Source organism: Canis lupus, chromosome 1 (genome assembly GCF_003254725.2).
Source record: "Canis lupus dingo isolate Sandy chromosome 1, ASM325472v2, whole genome shotgun sequence".
NCBI classification, from domain to species: Eukaryota; Metazoa; Chordata; class Mammalia; order Carnivora; family Canidae; genus Canis; species Canis lupus.
Window position 1 is genome coordinate 69,964,862 of NC_064243.1, and position 23,130 is coordinate 69,987,991.

Here is a 23,130-nt window from a genome sequence, read left to right on the forward strand (position 1 = left end):
ATGTCCTTATAAGAAGATGAAATTAGGGGGATCCCTGGGTGGCGCAGCGGTTTGGCGCCTGCCTTTAGCCCAGGGCGCGATCCTGGAGACCCGGGATCGAATCCCACGTCAGGCTCCCGGTGCATGGAGCCTGCTTCTCCCTCTGCCTGTGTCTCTGCCTCTCTCTGCCTCTCTCTCTCTCTCTCTCTCTGATTATCATAAATAAATAAAAATTAAAAAAAAAAAAAAGAAGATGAAATTAGGACACAGAGACAGACATGCACAGAGGAAAGACAATATGAAGACATGCAGGGATATGATGGCCATGTGACTAGAGTGGTGGATCTAGAAGCCAGTGAGCGCCAATGATTACCTGCAAATGCCAGAAGCTAGAAGAGCTAGGAAGGATTCTCCCCTAGAGCTGTGGCCTTGCCGACATCTTAATTTTGGAAAGATAAAAATATTCTCTTCTGGTATTTATAAGATCACTAAAGGGAGATATTATTGAAAGGTGTTTTTTTTTTTTAATGACCTGCATACATCACAGAATTTCATATATTTCTCAGAAAACAAACCAACCAAAAAACACAGGTTTAGAACAAGACCTCTGTGTCAGATTTCCAAGATAAACCCCAGCTTGATGATTCAATGATTCACTTGAAGGACTCACAGGACCCAGAAATTGTTATATTCCATAATTACTGTTTTTTACAGCAAAAGACACTGTCTTTCCTCAGTGAGCCACTCAGGCTGCCTGCAAGCAGATCTTTCTAAAGATGATGTCCCAGGCCTGATATAATTTTCTTCAGCAAAGTCCATCCCTTGGCCCTTAGCCAAACTGTCTTTATCAGTAGGACTCCACGCAGGAGGATGAGATCAGTATTGTTATTAATCTCAGTTATGCCCCTTGAGATTTAACACAAATCCCATTAATTACAAACTCTTTATTAGAAAGTGAGGAGGCTTCCTCCTCAAGTTTTTGTACGAATCTTTTTTATGTGACCTAAGGCATCAATTCAGGCACAGAATCACCTGGCCGTAGATTGAAGCTACGTAAATGCTGCCTAGCTGAGATAGTGTCATAATGATCAGGGGCCATACAAAATAAGTACAACCTCTGAGGGCATATTTCAACTGTTAGTGCACCCTAAGTAGGACACACAGTAGGTCCCCAGGTTAACAGAGCATCCAGTGGACCCCCACTGGGCCCTCCAGCCCCAGGATTTTCAGTTTAATTGGAAAACTTTAGTTGGGTCCTTGGTTTTAGAGGGACTGCATGAAGGCAGTTCCAGTTTTGTTTAGCTATGACATCAGTTCACCCATCCTTTGACTGTGTTTTGCATAAAAAGCGCAAGAGCTAGGGCCACCCAATCTGTCCCATTGCCAGCACTATCAGGTGTGATCTACCATCAGCTGTCTGAATCAGAGCATTCTCAGCAGTTTCGAAAGGCAGCACAGGGAGTTTCCTTCCAGAGGGGAAAGTTTCCAGGAACAGTTTTGAAAAACAAAGGTTATAATGCTGCCCCCCACTCCCATGCCTACTGGGGTTTTGTTTTTCTCATTGTTGCAAAATCAATGTGTCCTTTTCAACAATCATGACTTTATGTTTTTTAATCTTTCCCTACTCTTATGCAAACATTTCATCAGGAAGGGTTGTATGCAAGGGGAATAAATGTATTTTCACAGGAAAAAAATATTTTTAAACAACTCAAATAGAGAGAATTGGCATATTCAGGAATCCATGAGAAAATCTTGAATTTTTAAAAATTTTAAAATGGCTTTTCATAAACTCCCACCCCTCCCACCCTGATATTTTATTCAGTGAGCACCTAGAAAAAAAGTAATCCCTTATGAGGAACAGCTGCACTTCATGATCATTTTGCTTTACTAAATAAAGCTTACTTAATGATCAGATGCAAACTGCAGCTAATCTGAAAAGCCAAATATAATCATCAACAACAGTGAGCCACCCCCGAGAGGGGGTCAAGAGTCCATTCTGCTAGGAGTGGGCAGAAAGTTCACAGTCCTTTCAATATGTCCTTCCCTACTTGTACATAGTTCTTTTTTTTTTTTTAATTTATTTTTTATTGGTGTTCAATTTACTAACATACAGAATAACCCCCAGTGTACATAGTTCTTAGCAGAAATCACAGGTTAGAATGCAATTAGTTTTGTGTTAGAAATATAGAGCTAATCAGCAGCCTGATTCCAGATGGTCCTAGTAGAGAACAATCTCTTTCCTGTGGACATTTGCATGTGACCCAAGCAGCTCAGACAGTGTCCATGATGTTTTCAGCCTGTAGCCCCATGCAGGGGTGCTCTGAATCTGCAGTGATACCCCAGGCTAAGTGATGTCTGCTTTTAGCCTAGCACAGTTTGTGCTGAGGCTGAAGCAGCCCCCAGCAGAGAGTTTCAGGTTTTAGCTTACAATCAGGTTCAGGCAATTAGGATCTGTGAGTTAAATTCCAGGAAAAAAAACAGCAGCATTTGTTCTGCTGGTAGCAAAACAAACACCCCATGCACCAGCAGCAGGTGTTTTAAGTCCCAGTAACAAGCCAAGGCTTTCTGAAACCCTGGTCATCTTGTTTTCCTAGAACCAAACTGATCCATTCAAAAATATGTGCAGCAGCCAGAAAACTATCAGTCTCTATCAAAGGTCTGATTTTACAGGAGCTCATTAGTAACTAAAAACAGCATTTTAAAATTCTATAAGTGTATCTACATTTATAAATTATCTCTTTTCATGGTGCCTTCCTTGTTTCAGACTCTAATAGGCAAAAATTAGAGCACATACCTCATGTTACACAAAAATTAAACCAAAGTGGATCATTAAAACATTCTTTTTTTTTTAATTTTATGTATTTATTCATGAGAGACACAGAGAGAGGCAGAGACACAGGCAGAGGGAGAAGCAGGCCCCTTGCAGGGAGCCCGATGTGGGGACTCGATCCTGTGTCTCCAGGATCACGCCCTGAGCTGAAGGCGGCGCTAAACTGCTAAGACACCCAGGCTGCCCTAAAAACATTATTCTAAGAATCCAGAGACAAAGGGCCAAATATTATATGATTTAATTTATATGAAATGTTCAGAATAGGCAACTCCTATTTAGACAGATAGATTAGTGGTTGTCAGTAAGTGGGATAAGGTGTGACAGCTAATAGGTACTGCATTTCTTTAGGAGAGGATAAAAATGTTCTGCAATTATATAGTAGTGTTGGTCCCATACCTTTGTGAATATAATAAAGACTGAATTGTCTATGTCTGTGTCTATGTCTTGTACTATGGTATGTGAATATCTCAATTTTAAAATACCTAGTGCTTAAAAGAAGTTCTCAAGGCAGTGATAGTAAGTAGAGAAAATTAGAAAATAATCTAGAGATAGGAAATTCAATAAATTTTGTCAGGTTAACATGACAATATGTTCAGATGTCAAAATTATGTTTAAAAAGATCTTTTATGGGGCGCCTGGGTGGGTCAGTTGATTAACCATCCAACTCTTGATTTTGGCTCAGGTCATGATCTCGGGGTTGTGAGATAGAGCCCCCGTGTCAGGCTCCACAGTGGGCAGGGAGCCCACTTAATTTTCTTTCTCTCTCTCTCCCTCTGGCCCTCCGCCCTCTCATTCCCTCTTTAAAAAAAAAAAAAAAAAAAAAAAAAAGCCTTTTACACAACACCAAAGGCACATCCATTTTTAAGAAACTAATTGATAAGCTGGATTTCATGATAATTAAAAATGTCTCCTCTACAAAAGACACTGTCAGGAAAATAAGAAGACAAGCCACAGACTGGGAAAAAATATTTTTAAAACATATACCTGATAGAGGACTGTTTTCCAAAACATACAAAGAATTTAACAATAAGAAAACCAACAACTCAATTAAAAAATGGCCCAAATATCTTGACACCTCACCAAAGAAGATAGATTGCAAGTAAGCATAAAAACAGATGCTCCACATCTTATGTCATTAGGGAAATGCAAATCAAAGCGAAATTGAGATACCAGTACACATCTATTAGAATGGCCAAAATCCAGAGTATTAACACCATCAAATTCTGGTAAAGATGTGGATCAACAGAAACCCTCATTCATTGCTGGTGTCACCAGCTAGACCCCAAGACCTGACTTAATGCCTGCCTGCTGGTACTCACTGAAGCTTGTCCCATATTTTTCCTTAAGCTTTTATTTCCAGCTTCTCTTAACTCAGGCAGAAGTGAAACCACCCCCTCAAGCAATAGCACCTGCCCTAACAAGACCTCCAGCTGGCCCAGACCACCCAAACCAGTTTGAACTTAAGCCTTGACTTGCATCTGTGCAGATGGGTGATGAAGTGACCTCAAGAATAATTGACAACTACTTTGCCTCATTATAATACTAAAATCTCAGCCCAAGGAGCAGCACAAGCCTAATTTACATAACATGCAGTGTGTATAGACCTGTTTCCTTAAGGCACATGTGTGACCTTATGTCCACCTGTACATGGATTGACAGGGCTTCCCTACCTAAATACTCATCTTAACCATAAGTAAAAGGAACCCATTCATCCTTGCTTGGGGAGTCATGACTTTGGAAGCCATTACCCGTAATCTCCTTATTTGCTACAAATAATTTTCTTTGTGTGACAAGTCTACCTGGCACAGTTTCTGACTCACTGAGGAGTGAAATCAATGATTTGGTTACACTGGAAGGAATACAAAATGCAACCACTTTAAAGACATTTTAGCAGTTCCTGACAAAACTAAATATATTCTGACCATTCAAACTGGCAATTGAGGTATTTGGTATTTACCCAATAATTTAAAAACATGTCCACACAAAAGCCTGAACATGGATAGTTATGGCAGTTTTATTCATAATTGCCCAAACTTGGAAGCAACCAAGATGTTATTTAGTAGGCAAATGAAAAAATTGTGGTCCATCCAGACATTGGAATATTATTCAGCACTAAAATGAAATGAGCTATCAAGCTATGGAAAGACATGGAGGAAACATCAATTTATTTTACTAAGTGAAAAAAGAAACAATCTGAAAAGGCTGGTAAGTGTATGAATCCAACTATATGACATTCTGGAAAAGACAAAACTATGGCAATGACAAAAAGATCAGTGGTTGCCAAGGGGTTGGGATTCAGGAGGAATGAGGAGGTAGAACAAGAGGAATTTTAAGGCAGTAAAACTATTGTGTATGGTACTACAATGGTAGATATATGTCATAGTTTTTTTAAAACCCATAGAATATATACAACACCAAGAGTGAACCCTAATGTAAACTCTGGACTTAAGGTGATAATGATGTGTCAATGTAGATCTATGGATTATAAAGAATGCATCACAGTGGTGCAGGATGTTGATAGTGGGGAAGGCTTGCGTGTGTAGAGATGGGGGCTATATGAGAACTCTTTATACCTTCTACCTTCTGCTCAATTTTGTGGTAAACCTAAGACTGCTCTAAAAAATTATATATATATACACACACACACACTGCATGGCACATTCCAATGAGAGACAAAATGATTACTCAGAGTCCAATATCTTGAAACAAAGAGAGGCCTGAATGAGCTACATATGGTAAGACACCGCCAAGAAGTGCAGGTACAGAGGTGAAGCCCCGAGTCCAGACTGGCTCTCAGTTTTATCATAGAATGTAAAGTATGTGGAAACAAGGAAGGAAAAAGAACTCAAGAAACCAACCATGTAAGGGCAGCAGGGAACTGCATACGTGACTATCTGCACAGGTCTCAGAGAAGCATTAACTAGGGGGTTGCAGGAGATGGGAGAACCGACCTTGGCAGGCCTGGCTATCTTATCCATTGTCATTGCTATTTGCAGTATGTACTGTTTTCCGTACCAATGGATAGCAGAAATAATTGGCTTTTGCTATACACATAAAGCTGTCGTCATTTATGCATGTCTATGTTATTATTGTTTTTTTTACCCATTGAGGTCTTGCTCTCCCACATATATAATATATATAAATATATATACACTGCGTATTCAGTATATATATTCAATATGTACATATTTTTCAGTATATATATACTGTATATTCAGTACATTCAGTATACTATATATATTGAATTCTTCAGATAAATTTGAATTCTTCTATTTTTCTAAGATTTTATTTATTTATTTATGAGGGACACAGAGAGAGAGACAGAGACACAGGCAAAGGGAGAAACAGGCTCCCTGTGGGGAGCCTGATGGGAGACTCGATCCCAGGACCCCAGGATCATGACCTGAGCCAAAGGCAGACGCTCAACCACTGAGCCACCCAGGTACCCTTAAGTTTGAATTCTTCTTCTTCTTTTTTTTTTAAGTTTGAATTCTTCAGATAAGCCCTATTTGGTTTGAATTCTTCAGATAAGCCCCATTTGGTCAGCATATATTATTCGTTTTATGTATTTCTGGGTCCCATTTACTATTATTCCACTAAGGATTACCATATACAAGGAATTTTGGTGAATTGATTCAGTGATTGCGTGATTTTGGTGATTTTAGTTTTGTTTTCTTTGAATATCTTTGTCTGGTTTTGCTATTAAGATAATGCTGGGGAGGCAAGATGGAGGAAAAGGAGGGGTCTTCATTTCATCTGGCCCTCTGAATTTAGCTAGATATATCCTGAACACCTATGAATGCAACCTGAGGAGTAAGAAAAGAATGGCTGGAACTCTACAAATAGAAAAGCGACCACTTTTTGCAAGGTAGGAGTGCAGAGTAGAGAAATGGAAGGGATATATCCAAAGATAAACAGCAGTGAGGGGGCCTCTATGAGCTGGCTACTGCAAAGTGATATAGCTCAAGTGGGCAAAACTGGGACCTTTAGGAATCTGTTCCAGTGAGAGACATCCCTGCCTGAAAGGGGCTTAGTGGTGAAACAGAGCAGAATCCCAGGTGGAACAGTGAAGTCTCAGGATCCCTGGAGTCACAGAAAGAACACGGGTGCCTGAGCCTGCAGAGTTCCCAAGCATTATTGGAGCAGGGAAACGGTTTAAGTCAGCCAGCCTGGGAGGGGCTCTCAGCTCATTAGTCATACACTTCAGTCAATGGTCCAATAGGGTGACAAGTCTCCTTGTTGGGTCCTTGCAAATGACTGGAACACAGCAACCTTCCACCTTCCTTAGGGAAGGCAGAGCAGGTGCATGAATGACTGGGCAAACTCTTTCCCTACCAGAGCCCTGCAAAGTAAACAAATCAGCATGGCTCCACTCCCCCCCACCCCCCACCCAAAGATCAGAGTGGACATACACCATAGGAGTCTGCAAGGGTGGCACATACCTCAATCTTTCAGCACTGGGGGAGAGATCAGGTTCAGGCATTTATATATTCACCCTCTCAAGAGGCACAGAAAGCCTTCAGGAAACAAAAGCCTTACACAGCAAACACCTTAAACTGAGCTCAGCCCCCTGGCAAGGGGTGGTGCAATTCCACCCAGGCACAGACACCAGAGAATCAGGGCAGCAGGTCCCTCCCCCAGAAGAACTGCTGGAACAACAGGTGAATCCAAAGTTTACAGACCAAACAGGATTGGAAAACTCCAGTGCTAGGGGAGAATAGTATATAGAACTCGAGGTTTTTATTCTTATGAATCATTTATTTTTCAGTTTAAAATTTTCCAATTTTTTTTCTTTTTCCCTGACTCAACCATTTTCTTATTTTATCAACTCTTTGTTTTTAAGTCTTTTTTAACTTTCATTTTTTACATTTTCATTTTATAGATATATTCTTCATTTTTGCCTTCCTTTCACTTTATTCAATTTTATTTGTTATTTATTTATTTATTTTATTATTTATTTATTTATTTATTTATTTATTATTTATATAATTTTTGCTCTCTTTATAATTTTAAAATTTAGTGTCTTCTAAGACACAGACCAAAATTTGATCAGGACCAAGTGGATCACCCTGTTTTGTTCACTCTGTTAGATTAAATTCTCTCTCCCCCAACCACATTTTTTTCTTCATTCCTCCTTTTTTGTTTATTTTTTTCTTGTTTTATTTTCTTTGTCTATCTTTTCTTTTCTGGTTTCTCACCTCTTTGGATTTCTCTAGGGTGTATTTCTCTAGGGACATGGTTGAGATTTTTTTATAGTGCTTACTCGTTCATCCATTCTCTTCTGGGCAAATCACTAGAAGGAAAAAGCAACAAAAAAAGGAAAGCCAGACGTAATATTCTGCCACAGATCTAATTGATATGGATATAAGTAAAATCCCTTTTATCTCTAAGGATAAAAAATATAAAGTTGCTAGCTGGTCTTGAAAAAAAGCATAAAAGAAACTAGAGAATCTTGTAATGCAGAAATAAAATCTAATCAGGCTGAAAATAAAAATACTCTGAGATGCAGTCTAAACTGTATGGTCTAACAGCTAGGGTAAATGAGGCAGAAGAGAGAGTCAGTGACATAGAAGACAAGTTCGTGGAAAGGAATGAAGCTGAGGAAAAGAGAGAAAGACAACTAATGGACCATAAAGGAGAGGCTTAGAGAAATTAGCGATGGCATAAAATGAAGATATATCAGAATTACTGTGGTGCCTGAGGACAAAGAAAGAAAAAGGGAGCCAGAAGGTATATTTGAGCAAAGCATAACTGACAACTTCCCTGATCTGGGGAAGGAAACTGGCATTCATGTCCAAGAGGTAGAGAGGACCCCTCCCAAAATCAATAAAAATAGATTAACAACCTGACATATAATAGTGAACGTTGCAAATGTCGGAGACAAAGAGAAAATCTTGAAAGCTGCTAGAGACAAAAGGTGGCTTACTTACAGGGATAGGAACATCAGAATAGCAGCAGACCTCTCCACAGAGACCTGGCAGGCCAGAAAGGGCTGGCATGATATATTCAGAGTACTAAATGAGAAAAACATGCAGCCAAGAATACTTTATCCAGCAAGGCTGTCATTCAGAATGGAAGGAGAAATAAAGAGCTTCCAGGAGAGACAGAAACTGAAAGAATATGTCACCACCAAGCCAGCCCTGCAAAAGATATTAAGGGGAACCCTGTAAGTGAAGAGAGAGCCCTAGAGTAACATAAACCAGAAAGAAACAAAGACAATCTACAGAAACAGGGACTTTACAAGTAATACAATGGCACCAAATTCATATCTTTCAATAGTTATTTCGAATGTAAACAGGCCAAATGCTCCCATCAAAAGACATAGGGTATCACATTGAATAAAAATCTAGACCCATCAATAAGCCTACAAGAGATTCATTTTAGACCTAAAGAGACCTTCAGACTGAAAATTAGGGGGGTGGAGAATGAGTTACCACACAAATGGACCCCTATAGAAAGCCAGGGTACCAATCCTCATATCAGAAATATTAGATCTTAAAATAAAAAAACAACACAGAAATATTAGATCTTAAGCCAAAGATTGTAGTAAGGGATGAAGAGGGACACTGTATCATACTTAAAGGGTCTATCCAGTAAGAATATCTAACATTATAAATATTTATGCTCCTAATTAGGGAGCAGCCAATTAATAACCAAAGTAAAGAAACACATTGATAATACAATAATAGTAGGAGACTTCAACTTCTCACTCAGAGCAATGGATAGATAATCTAAGCAGCAGATCAACAAAGAAACAAGGGCTTTGAATGACACAATGACCAGATGTATTTCACAGATATATACAGAGCATTTCATCCAAAATCAACAGAATACATATTTGCCTCAAGTGCACATGGAATTTTCTTCAGAATAGACCACATACTGGGTCACAAATCAGGTCTCAGCCAATATCAAAAGACTGGGATTATTCTCTGAATATTTTCAGACCATAATGCCTGAAACTTGAAATTGAACTCAATCACAAGAGGAAATTTGGAAGGAATTCAAACACTGGATGTTAAAGAGCATCTTCTTGAAAAATGAATGGGTCAACCAGGATATTAAAGAAGAATTTTTAAAATTCATAGAAATGAATGAAATGAAAATACAACTGTTTAAAACTTTTAGGATGCAGCAAAGGTGGTCCTAAGAGGGAAGTACATTTCAATACACGCTTCTCTCAAAAAATTAGAAGAACCTCAACTATACAAGCTAATCTTATACCTAAAGGACCTGGAGAAAGATCAGCAAATAAAGCCTAAACCAAGAAGGAAAAGAAATAATAAAGATTAGAGCAGGAATCAATGATATAGAAACTAAAAAAACAAAAACAGTAGAACATATCAACAAAAGCTAGGAGCTGGTTCTTGAAAGAATTAATAAGATCAATTAACCCCTAGCCAGACTTATCAAAAAGAGAAAGACCCAAATTAATAAAATCATGAATGAAAAAAGAGAGATCACAACCAGCACTAATGAAATACAAATTACTATCAGAACATATTATGAGCAACTAGTTGACAACAAATTAGGCAATCTGAAAGAAATGGATGAATTCCTAGAAAATTATAAACTACCAAAATTAAAACAGGAAGAAATAGAAAATCTGAATAAACCCATAGCAGCAAGGAAATTGAAGCAATAATAAAAAATCACCCAAAAACAAGTGTCCAGAGCCAGATGGCTTCCCAGGGGAATTCTAACAAACATTTAAAGAAGAACTATACCTATTCTACTGATGCTATTTCAAAATATAGAAATGGAAGAAAAACTTCCAAACTCTTTCTATGAGGCCAGCATTATCTTGATCCCAACATCGGACAAAGACCCCATCAAAAAGAAGTATAGACCAAAATCCCTGATGAACATGAATGTCAAAATACTCCCCAAGATGCTAGCCAATAGGATCCAACAGCACATTATAAGGATTATTCACCACGACCAAGTGGGATTTATTACTGGGATGCAAAGGTGGTTCAACATTCATAAATCAAACAATGTGACACATCACATTAATAAAAGAAAATACAGAACTATATGATGCTTTCAATGATGCAAAAAAAAAAAAAGGTTTTGACAAAATATAGCACCCTTTCTTGATTAAAACTCTTCACAGTGTATGGATAGAGGTAATATACCTCAATATCTTAAAAGCTATCTACAAAAGCCCACAGTGAATATCATTCTCAATGGGGAATGATAGAGTGCTTTTCCCCTAAGATCAGGAACACAATAGGGATGCCCACTCTCACCACTGTTATTCTACATAGTACTAGAAGTCCTAGCCTCAGCAATCAGACAACAACAACAAAATAAGTAAAAGGCATTCAAACTGGAAAAGAAGTCAAACTTTCCCTCGTTGCAGATGAGATGATACTTTATGTGGAAAAGCCAAAATACTCCACCTCCAAATTGCTAGAACTCATACATCAATTCAGCAATATGGCAGGATATAAAATCAATGCACAGAAATCAGTGGCATTTCAATACACTGACAATGAGACTGAAGAAAGAGAAATTAAAGGGATCCCTGGGTGGCGCAGTGGTTTAGCGCCTGCCTTTGGCCTGGGGCGCGATCCTGGAGACCCGGGATCGAATCCCACGTCGGGCTCCCGGTGCGTGAAGCCTGCTTCTCCCTCTGCCTCTCTCTCTCTCTCTGTGACTATCATAAATAAATAAAAAAAGTTTTTTTTAAATAAATAAATAAAAGAAAGAGAAATTAAAGAATCAATCCCATTTACAATTGCAGCAAAACCCATAAGATACCTAAGAATAAACCTAACCAAAGAGGTCAAGGATCTGTACTCTAAAAACTACAGAAGGGGGATCTCTGGGTGGCTCAGCGGTTTAGCGCCTGCCTTTGGCCCAAGGTGTGATCCTGGAGTCCCGGGATCGAGTCCCACGTCGGGCTCCCAGTGCATGGAGCCTGTTTCTCCCTCCTCCTGTGTCTCTGCCTCTTTCTCTCTCTCTCTCTATGTCTATCATAAATAAATAAATAAATCTTTTTTTAAAAAAATAAATAAATAAAATAAAATAAAAACTACAGAACACTTCTGAAAGAAATTGAGGAAGATGTAAAGAGATGGAAAACATTCCATCCTCATGGATTGGAAGAAGAAATACTGTGAGAATGTCTAACATTTTAACAGATGTACATGTCAGAGCAATCTACACATTCAGTGCAATTCCTGTCAAAATACATTGACATTTTTTACAGAGTTGGAATAAATAATCCTAACATTTGTATGGAAGCAAAAAAGACCATGAATGTTGAAAAAGAAAACCAATGCCAGGGGCATCACAATGCCAGACTTCAAGCTCTATTAATAAGCTATAATCAGGACAGTGTGGTACTGGCACAAAAAAAGACACATAGGACAATGGAAGAGAATAGAGAACCCAGAAATGCACCCTCAACTCCATGGTCAGCTCATCTTCAACAAAGCAGGAAAGAACATCCAATGGAGAAAAGACAGTCTCTTCAATAAATGATGTTGGGAAAATTGGACAGCCACGTGCAGAAGAATGAAACTAGACCATTCTCTAACACCATACACAAAGATAAACTCAAAATGGATGAAAAATCTAAATGTGAGACAAGAACCCATCAAAATCATAGAGGAGAACACAGGCAGGAACCTCTTTGACCTCAGCCACAGCAACTTCTGGCTAGACACATCTTTAAAGGGAAGGGAAACAAAAGCAAAAATGAACTATTAGGACTTCATCAAAATTCAAAGCTTCTGCACAGAGAAGGAAATAGTCAAAAGAAAAAGGCAGCCTATGGGTAGAATGGGAGAAGATACTTGAAAATGACATATCAGATGAAAGGCTAGTATCTAAGATATATAAAGAACTTATCAAACTCAACACCCAAGAAACAAACAATCCAATCATGAAATGGGCAAAAGACATGAACAGAGATCTCACAGAGGAAGACATAGACATGGCCAACATGCACATGAGAAAATGCTCTGTATCACTTGCCATCAGGGAAATACAAATCAAAACCACAATGAGATACCACCTCACACTAGTAAGAATGGTGAAAATTAACAAGCCACGAAACAACAAACATTGGAGAGGATGTGGAGAAGGGGGAACCCTCTTGCACTGTTGGTGAAAATGTGAACTGGTGCAGCCACTCTGGAAAACTGTGTGGAGGTTTCTCAAGAAGTTAAAAATAGAGGTACCCTATGTTCCAGCAATTTCATTACTAGGTAATTACTCCAAAGATACAAATGTAGTGATCCAAAGGAGCACTTTCACCCCAATGTTCACAGCAGCAGTGTCCACAATAGTCAAACTATAGAATGAGCCACGATGTCCTTCGACAGATGAATGGATAAAGAAGATGCAGTACATATACACAATGGAATATTAGTCATCAGAAATTAAGAATACTTATCATTTACATCAAGGTGGATAGAACTGGCGGGTATTATGCTGAGCAAAGTAAGTCAATCAGAGAAAGACAATTATCATATCGTTTCACTCATATGTAAAATATAAGAACCAGCACAGAGGATCATAGGGTAAAGGACTGTACCTGAATGGATAGTCCTTAGAGTAGGAGAAAAACCATGAGAGACTCTTAACTATAGGAAACACACTGAGGGTTCCTGGAGGGGAAATGGATGGGAGGATGGATTAATTTGGTGATGGGTACTAGGAGGGCACGTGATAGGATGAGAACTGGGTGTTATAGGCAACTGATAAATCATTGCACACTATGTTTGAAACTAAGTATGTGGGATACCTGGGTGGCTCAGTGGTTGAATGTCTGCCTTTGGCCCAGGTTGTGATCCTGGGGTCCTGGGATCAAGTCCCACATCAGGCTCTACACAGGGAGCCTGCTTCTCCCTCTGCCTATGTTTCTGCCTCCCTCTGTGTGTCTCTCATGAATAAATAAATAAAATATTTTTTTAAAGGAATAAATTGGTTAATTACATTTAAAGTTAATTAATTAAATTTTTAAAAGTATAATGCTAGCCTCCTAAAATGAATAAAATATACAACCATACAAAGGAGTAGCTAATACACATAACTGTATTGATAAATCTTAAAAGATTATGTTAAGCAAAAGAAGGCAGACACAAGAGAGTACAACTCTATGACGATAGTTACACAAAATTATCAGACAGATCAATCTAATCTAGAAGGATAGAATACAGATCAGCAGTTGCCTGAGGGTAGACGTGGGGATTGACTAGGGAGGGAATCAGGGGACCTGTTGGGATGATGGAAAGTTTTAAATATAGATGGTGGTGAGTACATAGAAGTATAAATTTTCAAATCTCATCCAAGTATATGGAAAATTGGTATTTATGGTATATAAATCATGCCTTTAAATATACTTTAAAAAAGTATATAGGTGAGTTTCAGGACTTCATTTTGTGGTGAGACAGTCAATTCTGAACTAATCAAATTGCTTATTGTCCTCACTTGGTTATTATTCCCTGCTCCACCCCCTTCCAGGTGGTTATATGATCCTTCGCAAGTCATGTCTCACCACTAAAATCCAGTTTCCTCTTCTACAAAATGGTCAATAATGATTCTTATTAACTACAGTTCTTTTAGGGAATATTTTCTAAGGTAATCTGCACCAGTCACTTAAAACAATGCCTGACACAGAATAAATACCAGAAAGTAGTAACTTTAGTAGTTATCTATTGCTATATAACAAATCACCACAAACTTCGCGGCTCAAAACAGCATATATTCCTTATCTCACAGTTTTTATGGGGAAGGAGTCCAGACACAGCTCAGCAGTTCCTCTGTCCTCTTGTAAGGCTGTAATTCTGGCATTTGACCAACTTAGCCACCTGAAGTCGTGGCTAGGATATAATTCTGTCACACTTACACAAGGGCTAAGGGGCCGGGGGCTTCTGTTCCTGGTGACTATTGACCTGAGGTTGCCTGCAGCTCTCCATACATGGGTGTGTGAGATTTCTCAGTCCTGTGTAGTGTTTGGAGAGAGCATGTGAGCAGATAGCACTGGAGGGCTTTATAGAAGTAATCCAGGGTAAGGAAGCACTGGCTGTTTAGATGTGAAACTGTCCATCTAAATGGAGCAAAATAAATACTGAGAGGGCAAATTCATTTTCTACTGATATATACTTCTTTGTCCAAAATAGCTACTTTGCCTCAATTTTTAAATTATTGCTTATTTTCCCAGCTGTTGGAAGTGGACTGCCCATCATTGTGAATGAAAATGAATAAGGCCTTCCTACAACTGTAATTCTTTCTCATTTGTTTTAATTTCAAAGGAATACATTGGAAAAAAAAGAAATGTAATACATCAAAATACAAAATAACATTAAAAGAAGCTCCTAACCTCCCACCCCATCATTACTAGCAATAGTTTGCTACGTATTCTCATGGACCAGTGTTTCTCAACTTCAGCACTATCCACATTTTGAGCCAGTTAATTCTTTATTGTAGGATCTGTCCTATGCACTGTAAAGTGTTTAATAGCATCCCTAGCCTCTACCTAATAGATGTCAGTAGCACCCTTCCCCAGTCATGAAATTCAAAAACATTTGTAGACATTGCCAAATGTCCCCTGGGAGGACAGAGCAAAGTCGAGTACCACTCTTCTAGACTTTATGCATATACCTATATATGTTTATCAATATACACATACACCATTATCTTTTTTGGTTTTTAATAGAATTAAATTATGAAGTATTCTGAAGTTTGCTTTTTGCACTCAGTTATATCATATCCTTGACACCTTTCTATTACACACAGATACATCTCATTCTTTTTTTTTTAAGTTTGTATTTATTTATTTATTTATTTATTATTTATTTGAGGGAGCACAAGCAGGAAGGAGGGGCAGAAGGAGAGGGAGAAGCAGGGAGCCCAACATGGGGCTTGATCTCAGGACCCTGGGATCACGACCTGAGCCAAAGGCAGCTGCTTAACTGACTGAGCCACCCAAGTGCCCCACATATCATTGCTTTAAACTTTTTTTTTTTTTGAGAGTGACACAGAGAGAGAGAGACAGTGTGCATGGGGGGGAGGGGCGGCGAGGAGAGGAGGAGCAGAGGGAGAGGAAGAGAGAGAATCTCAAGCAAACTTCATGCCCAGCACAGAGCCCAATGTGGGGCTCGATATCATAATCCTGAGATCAAAATTTCATCAATATACCAGCAAATTCCCATTTTTCCACACTCTTAAATATCATTAATCTTTTTACTTTTGCAAAACCAAGAGGTTAAAAATAGAAAGATAGCTTATTTTAATTTGCCTCACTTTCATTATGAGAAGGTAAGTATCTTCTGGTATTTTCTTCTCCTTTTGCCCATATTCAGAACAAGACAGGCCATGAGGTGGAATCTATGGTGGGAACAGCATTTCCCCTTGATTTCTTGACTCAGAATGTTTTCATCAGAGAAGCAAAAGCACAGGAACCTCAATGACATCTAAGATGAGCAGTACATTGAAATGTTTTGAAGGACTCTGCAGGAAAATGTAAATAAATTCTGAAAGGGAGTCTAATAGAGGTTTGTAAGGGCTTTGATAACTGGAGAATGATGATGTTATTCACATTTGTAAAAGTGTTAATGATTATGCAGACTGAATATTACTTGTCTATGAGTCAGATTTGGCCACAAATTTGCAACCTGATCTAAAATGACAAAGAATCTAATTGTTCAAAGAAATACATATAAGAATTAGATTTTGGCCTCTGTAGAAAAAAAAAATCTCTTATGTTCAAAATTCTAATATTTAGCTAAATCTTTTTGTTTTAAATTTAAGTTCAGGTTTTGACTTAATTTTGTTTAAAAATTAAGATTAAACTTAATTTTTTTGGAAAACATATACTGTGTTTTTTTTTTGACTCACTTATACCCATAAAGAAAGATCAACTGAAAATAACTATGAATTTGCCAAGAAGCAAGTATTCCACACATTCGATTCAATTCAATTCCACACATTCCAATTAAGAGAATTCTTAATTTTTTTAAGTTGAACTACATGAAATTGACATTTTGAAGGTCAGAAATAGTTGAATGTCAGCAATCTCCTATGTAAATCAAAAACTTTTCTGTAAACTTGTCTATGCCACATTACCTTATTTTAAAAGGTCCAGACCTTTCAACAGGAGAGTAAGAACAATACCATTGAAGTGATAATACTCTTATGAATTAGTTTGTTTTTATAGCTGATTCAAACTTCTTGCTTCAGCTTTTGTTTATTTGATTGCCAACTCATGAGAGAGCCAGGTTTTGGTTGTAGCCTTCACCAAAGGAAACAAACTGTATGTCTCTAAGAGTCTATTTACAGAGTTACTATCCTTCAAAAATTCTACCTTTCTGGGGGTGACTGGGTGGCTCAGTCAGTTAAGCATCCAATTCTTTTTTTTTTTTTTTTAAGATTTTATTTATTTATTCATGATAGACATAGAGAGAGAGAGAGAGAGAGAGAGAGAGAAGCAGTCTCTATGCCAGGAGCCTGACGCGGGACTCGATCCCGGGACTCCAGGATCTCACTCTGGGCCAAAGGCAGGCACTAAACTGCTGAGCCACCCAGGGATCCCCAGCATCCAATTCTTGATTTCGGCTCAAGTCATGATCTCAGGGTCCTGGGATCAAGGCCACACCCAGGCTGGTGCTCAGTAGGGAGGCTGCTTGAGGATTCTCTCTCTCCTCCTGCCCCTCCCCCCAACTTGTGCTCTCCCTTTTTCTCTAAAATAAAATAAATAAATCTTTAAATTAAAAAAGTTCGACTCTCTTCAAAGATGGCTTTTTGGCTCTGACTGGAAATAGTAACACTGACAGGCAAAATGCTTTGTGTTGCTTTGAGGTATGAAACATTACCTGTTTGGTGAAACATTACATAACTCCTGTACCTGGCCTCTTCCATCAAATGATTCATCTGTTTGATGAAGTCATTTGTCAACATCATTATCCTGATCATGACCAATTAGCATTTGTAGAGCAGCCACACAGAGATGACACTGTACTTGATGCTTGACAGAGTACAAGGTAGACAAAGAGTCCAACTTATAAAGTAAACTACTGGAACTGTGCATTTGAATATGAAACATAACACAAACATACCTATGAATCTTAGCGTACCTGGGTCACACATGGTAAGAATAAACTCATGGAAACTCACCTTGAGCTTCACCGTGATTATTTGTGTTGCATCAGAGGATGGAGCAGATGGTCTTCCCACATGAAAGATCCTGAAAAAGGTTCCAGAATCACACTAAAGGTTTGGGATGGCTTTTGCTGACTCTGAGCTGAAATCTCCACAATCCTTTTACAGTGCCCCTGGCCAGGGAGTGACCACCAAGTCTCTAAAGATTTGAGGAATTTGAGGATTCCAAAGAAGATTCAGTAGGTTAAGCTATGGAAATTTCAAAGACTTCTATTAAAAAAAACAAAAACAAAACAAAACAAAAAAACCCTGGAACAAAAACACACTTGAAATTTTCAGGGGAGAACCGTGATACAAATGTTTTTACTTAATAGCTTTAATTAGAGACTTGAAGTGGGCACTGGAGTTGAACCAAGACTATTTTTCACCATTGTTACCATTCTGATTTTAAAGTATTCCTTGATGCTGTATATTTTCTTTCATTCTATCTTGTACTAGGATAGAAGCAGGATAAAAACACCAAACAACAAAGTCTACTAGCACCTGAGAAACTCACTCAAAGCTTCCTAGGAGATTAGGACAGGGTAACCCCAGGTGACAAGCAGGTTGTGCCCTTAGTGTGCATCCAATGGGATGTTAGGAAAATAAGATCTGTTTTCCTCCAGGACTGAGCTCCTGGTGGTTAAGCCCTGAGACTGGAACAGGACACTCCACTTACCTGGCAGTGCACCAGAAGTGGTGCCACATGATGTCACCTAATGGAACCTAACTCCTGTGAGCTACAAGATCTCCCTGGGAAGCCAGGTGCACATCTGTTCCAGTGCAGATGATCAAGACTTGACCTTCTAGCTGCCCCAAGTGGGGCAGCAGGAAATGTGGGCCCTTCCTGGCACCCTGGTAGGACAGTGCAGCCTGACAAAGGAGAGAGATCAGAGTGGCATCCAGGCAGCCTCTGATGACCTTGCCTAGTAGGTTTCCCATCACCCTCTTTGTTTCTGCAGGCCCACAGATCTGCACAGGGGTTCCTTTTCACTAAGGATTTGGAAGTGGCCACTTCAGAGAATGCCCCACCCTCCAGAGGTTTCCTGAGTGTTTATGGCAGATAATGAGGCAGAATGAGATGAGGGCAACAGTCCCTTCCCCGCCCCTTGGTACAGCCCAGTGAACAGAACTACAAGGCAGCTTGTCTGCAGGTTTGAGCAAATCCAGGCTTTGGCCATGAAGGGTCTCTAGTCCCAGGGCTGGGGTACAGGTTTAGGGACAATGAGCAGGCCCAGGGCTATACCTCTGCTGCTAGGAAACCACCCCCCCAGTTGGGTGCCAAGGAGCAGGGGTAGAAGCAGTTCTTCTCATTTTCCTCTCAAAGCCCCACCTCCTAATTGGGCACTGTGAGGAAATAGGCCAACATGTGGATCTCCACAGCAAGCTGGCAGTTGGAAAGGAGGAGGCACCTCCAGGGGGGCAGAGAAAGAATGACAGCATGTATGGCCAAGTGGTCCATTTGGTAGGAGAAGACTCTCAAGCAGCTTTAGAAAAATAAAGTCAACTTCCATATCATTCACTGAGTTTTTAAAAATGTACTTCTATAAATTTATGAAAAGATCAATGACCCAATAGAAAATGGACAGGGACATAAACAGTCTATCTTAGAAGAAATACAAATAAGCGGTATGAAATTATAACAAAAAACGCTAATAATCAAAGATCTGAATCTCAAAAACATTGGGCTAAGTGAAAGAACCCAGCACATAAGAAAACGGACTATATGAGCCATTTATATTACATTCAAATAAAGGCAAAGCTATCATGGCAGAAAGCAGTGATTGTCCAGTGCAGGGCTTAGGGGAGTAGATGGATGGCAAGGAGCAGGAAGGGAAATCTGTGGGGTGATATGGTGGTTACACTACTGGATTCATTTCTTAAAACTGTTCACTTAAAATCGACAGATTTTAGTTTGTAAATGATACCTCAAAGCCAACAATAAAATGATTTTAAAGCCTCCTTGCCTGTATAAAACAAACTTATAATTGTAGACTTTTTAGCCTGAAAAAGTCTTTAGAGACCATTTGGTGTAACTTCTTTCTTTTATGTCAAATAAGTAAGGAAATGAAGGTCCACAGAGAGATTGTGTCACTTATTCAAAATGATACACAGCCTACTAGCTGCAGAACCACATCCAGGCATCCAGTCTTTTCAGATTTCTTTCTATTCTGCTGTCCTCCCAGCACATTTAAACTGTAAATGCACCAGGTCACCCATTACTCACAGGCACCATAAAATACCTTTCAGCTATACAGTACTTTTAGTTTTTAACACACCCCCACTGTGTTCAACCAGAGAGGCAGAGGCAATAAGAACAAATCAACTGATTGCATACCAGGCCCACTCAGTCTACCTGGGGTAATCGCCCTTAATTAAAACCAACTGAGAGGGACTTTTAGCAACACAACCAACACCTAGATTAGTGTTTGATTGAGTAACTAGGGAGTATAACCGGACCCAAGTTGGCCAATAAAACTGACCATCACATCTATGTAATAAACACGATACTACCACTTCCGTTTTTCCACTAGAGGAATGGAAGCACAGAGTGCTTAACTTATTTACCTAAGGGCACACAGCTATCTCACATTTTGTTTTTCAATTGTAAATCAGTTAGCAGTTCTTACCTCACGTGATTATTGTGAAAAATAATTAAGTCCATTCCAACTGTGTATGTAAATCTCTGGCATATTGGGTTCTCAATGTTGTAAAGCAGCAATTAGATCACATTTTGCTTATAAATGAGATGGTTTACAATTTCTGAGGAAATGAACATTTTCATTTGCTACAGGTAGGCAGACACATTGGAATAACTTCAGTAAGTAGTTCCATTTCCAGAAGTTAGTTTTATAATATTTGCACACCCTCATAAAGACACATGTTGCAAGGGGCACCTGGATGGCTCAATCGGTTAAGCATCCCCCTCTTGATTTTAGCTCAGGTTGTGATCTCAGGGTTGCAAGATCGAGCCCCATGTCAGCTCTACACTGGGTGTGGAGCCTGCTTGAGATTCTATCTCTCTCTCCCTTTCCCTCTGCCCCTCCTCCCTACCTCTGTCTCTCTCCTTCTCTGTCCCTCTTTCACTCTCTCTCTATCCCCTTCTCTAAAAAAGATGATACATGTGCAAAAATATTCATTGCAGTAATGCTTGTAAGTGAAAAACAGAAAAACTAACTGTTCATCAATAAGAGAAAAGGAGAGTACTGAAGTCATGGTAGGGGTGAACACTGGAATGCTCTATGTATTGTCATGGAAAGATATCTATGCCATAGTATTAAATCGAAAATAGAAGAGTTTATATTATTTGATGCCATTTAGGATCCTAGACATTTTGCCATTTCCTTTGGTGGTGGGCAGGGGATGGATTTTGTGCCCATTCCATTCAGATGAACATTCTGCCTCCTGAGAAAGAACTCTAAGATACTGATGTTGGTTTGGTTAAAACTTCAAAGTTTGTACCATATGCCTCTGACTATTCTCTCAGATTAGAATACCAATACCTGTTTTCTCTGTGAACACAGGAGGACCTGCAAAGGTTAATAGTGAGGTCGCCACAGGGACTCTTTGGGCAGACAGGCTTAGGATCAATGGTGCATTGAGATGACTTCTTGAAAATAGAGACCAGACAGCAGGTCACAATCAAATGAACTAGAACTGAATCAAGTGACAGATAATGGGCCATATAGTTTGGGCAGAAATACCTGAATCAACAAGGCTCATTTGATCCATGATCAAATGAGCACATGCAGCCGTGGTCAGAATGTCTTTTATTTTATGTCGTTTAGGCCTTCTCTTTTTCCTGATGAAATCTGGAGAAGGGGAGGCTGCTATAGTTTCTCAGGCTCCTTCTATCAGGGGATGGGACAGCTACATGGAAACCTCACTACTTGGGGACCCACAAAATGAGAAGCTGGCAAGACTTTTAGGTCAATGGCAAAGAAAGAAAGCACAAGTCTATATATTATCCAAAGGGAATATTTGACTCATACCTACTGCATCATTGGATGTAAGCTCCTCCAGTGCAGGGAATGTGTCAGTGTTCATTTATCTTTGATTCCTCCGCACAGGACTTGACATAATAGGGACTTAGTAAGGACTCATAGAATGAATGAGTGGCAAAACATCATTTCCTGAATCCAGCTGATGAGGGAGCAGAATGCAAGCTGCGAACAAAGCACTAGCTGACACCCCGCAACCCCCTCCCTCACCCCAAGTGAGATAAGTATGACATTCCTCAGGCACTCCTGGCTTCCCTAAAGCTAAGGGAAGGAAAAACAAATGGTAAAATTTATAAAGATTATAATCCAGCAAGACATGAGTCTCCCTCAATTTACAGATAGATGTCTTAGAGATTTACAAGAAAAAAGCATTCTTATCAATAACGTAACTTCCCAGAAGGAAATGTAGATAAAATAAAATGTCTTTATAACCTGCAGCCCATTGACAAATACTTGAGGCAGGCAGAGTATAATGTTCTTCCAGGAAGCTCCAGCTGTCTTAATGTTGATTCGCCACCTCCTCCTCGCTGGAGGGAAAAACAACCTTAACTTGACAATGGCAAGGGCTCCAGTACCTTGGTAAGTCCTCTTTAGCACATGAAAGTCCTTTTGAAAAACCTCCCTTTTCTTGCCCTCCCCCAACTCCCAAGTATACAATTAGCCACCCCTGTCCCCAGGCTTTAACAAAACCACCATTTTGCACCAAAGACATCTCAAGAATTCTTTCTTGGTCGTGGGCTCCAGACCCCACCTCACCAAACCTCATCTACATTCCAAAACTACATCACAGCCATTGTACTGTCATTATCCTGATCCCTGCCCTTCCCTTTTTAACACTTTATACAGTATCCCCAGGAGTAACGGAATGCAGGTCATTTGCATAGGAAGAAATGGAGAGGACACTCAATCCCACAGACTTGGCTAGAGAGCTAGCAGTAAGGACAAGGGCCAGTCTTTCATGTCACTGTTGGCTCAGGCTTGGCACTTTGAGCCAGTGCTGTGTAAAGTAAGCCTCAACTCCTTAAGACCTGTCTCACTGCCTACCACTTTTCCTCAAATGGAAAGGAAGTATATTATACGATTCTGTAACTGTTCTTAGAGGATTTCAAATGCATTCATAAATCCAAATGAATCCCTGGAGGGGAGGGCTTCCTAGGACAATAAGGT

The 23,130-nt window shown here is 39.4% G+C and overlaps 1 protein-coding gene across 3 annotated transcripts in view; it reads right to left on the reverse strand.

The window, feature by feature from the left end:
* Nucleotides 1-23,130, reverse strand: part of LOC112644574 (protein FAM240B-like) — a 265,942-nt gene that overhangs the window by 233,977 nt on the left and 8,835 nt on the right. For all 3 annotated transcript variants that reach the window (XR_007413681.1, XM_049115706.1, XM_049115710.1), the window contains exon 2: nucleotides 17,939-18,008. The gene's annotated coding sequence lies outside the window, so the exon portion shown is untranslated. The remainder of the gene's footprint in view (nucleotides 1-17,938; nucleotides 18,009-23,130) is intronic.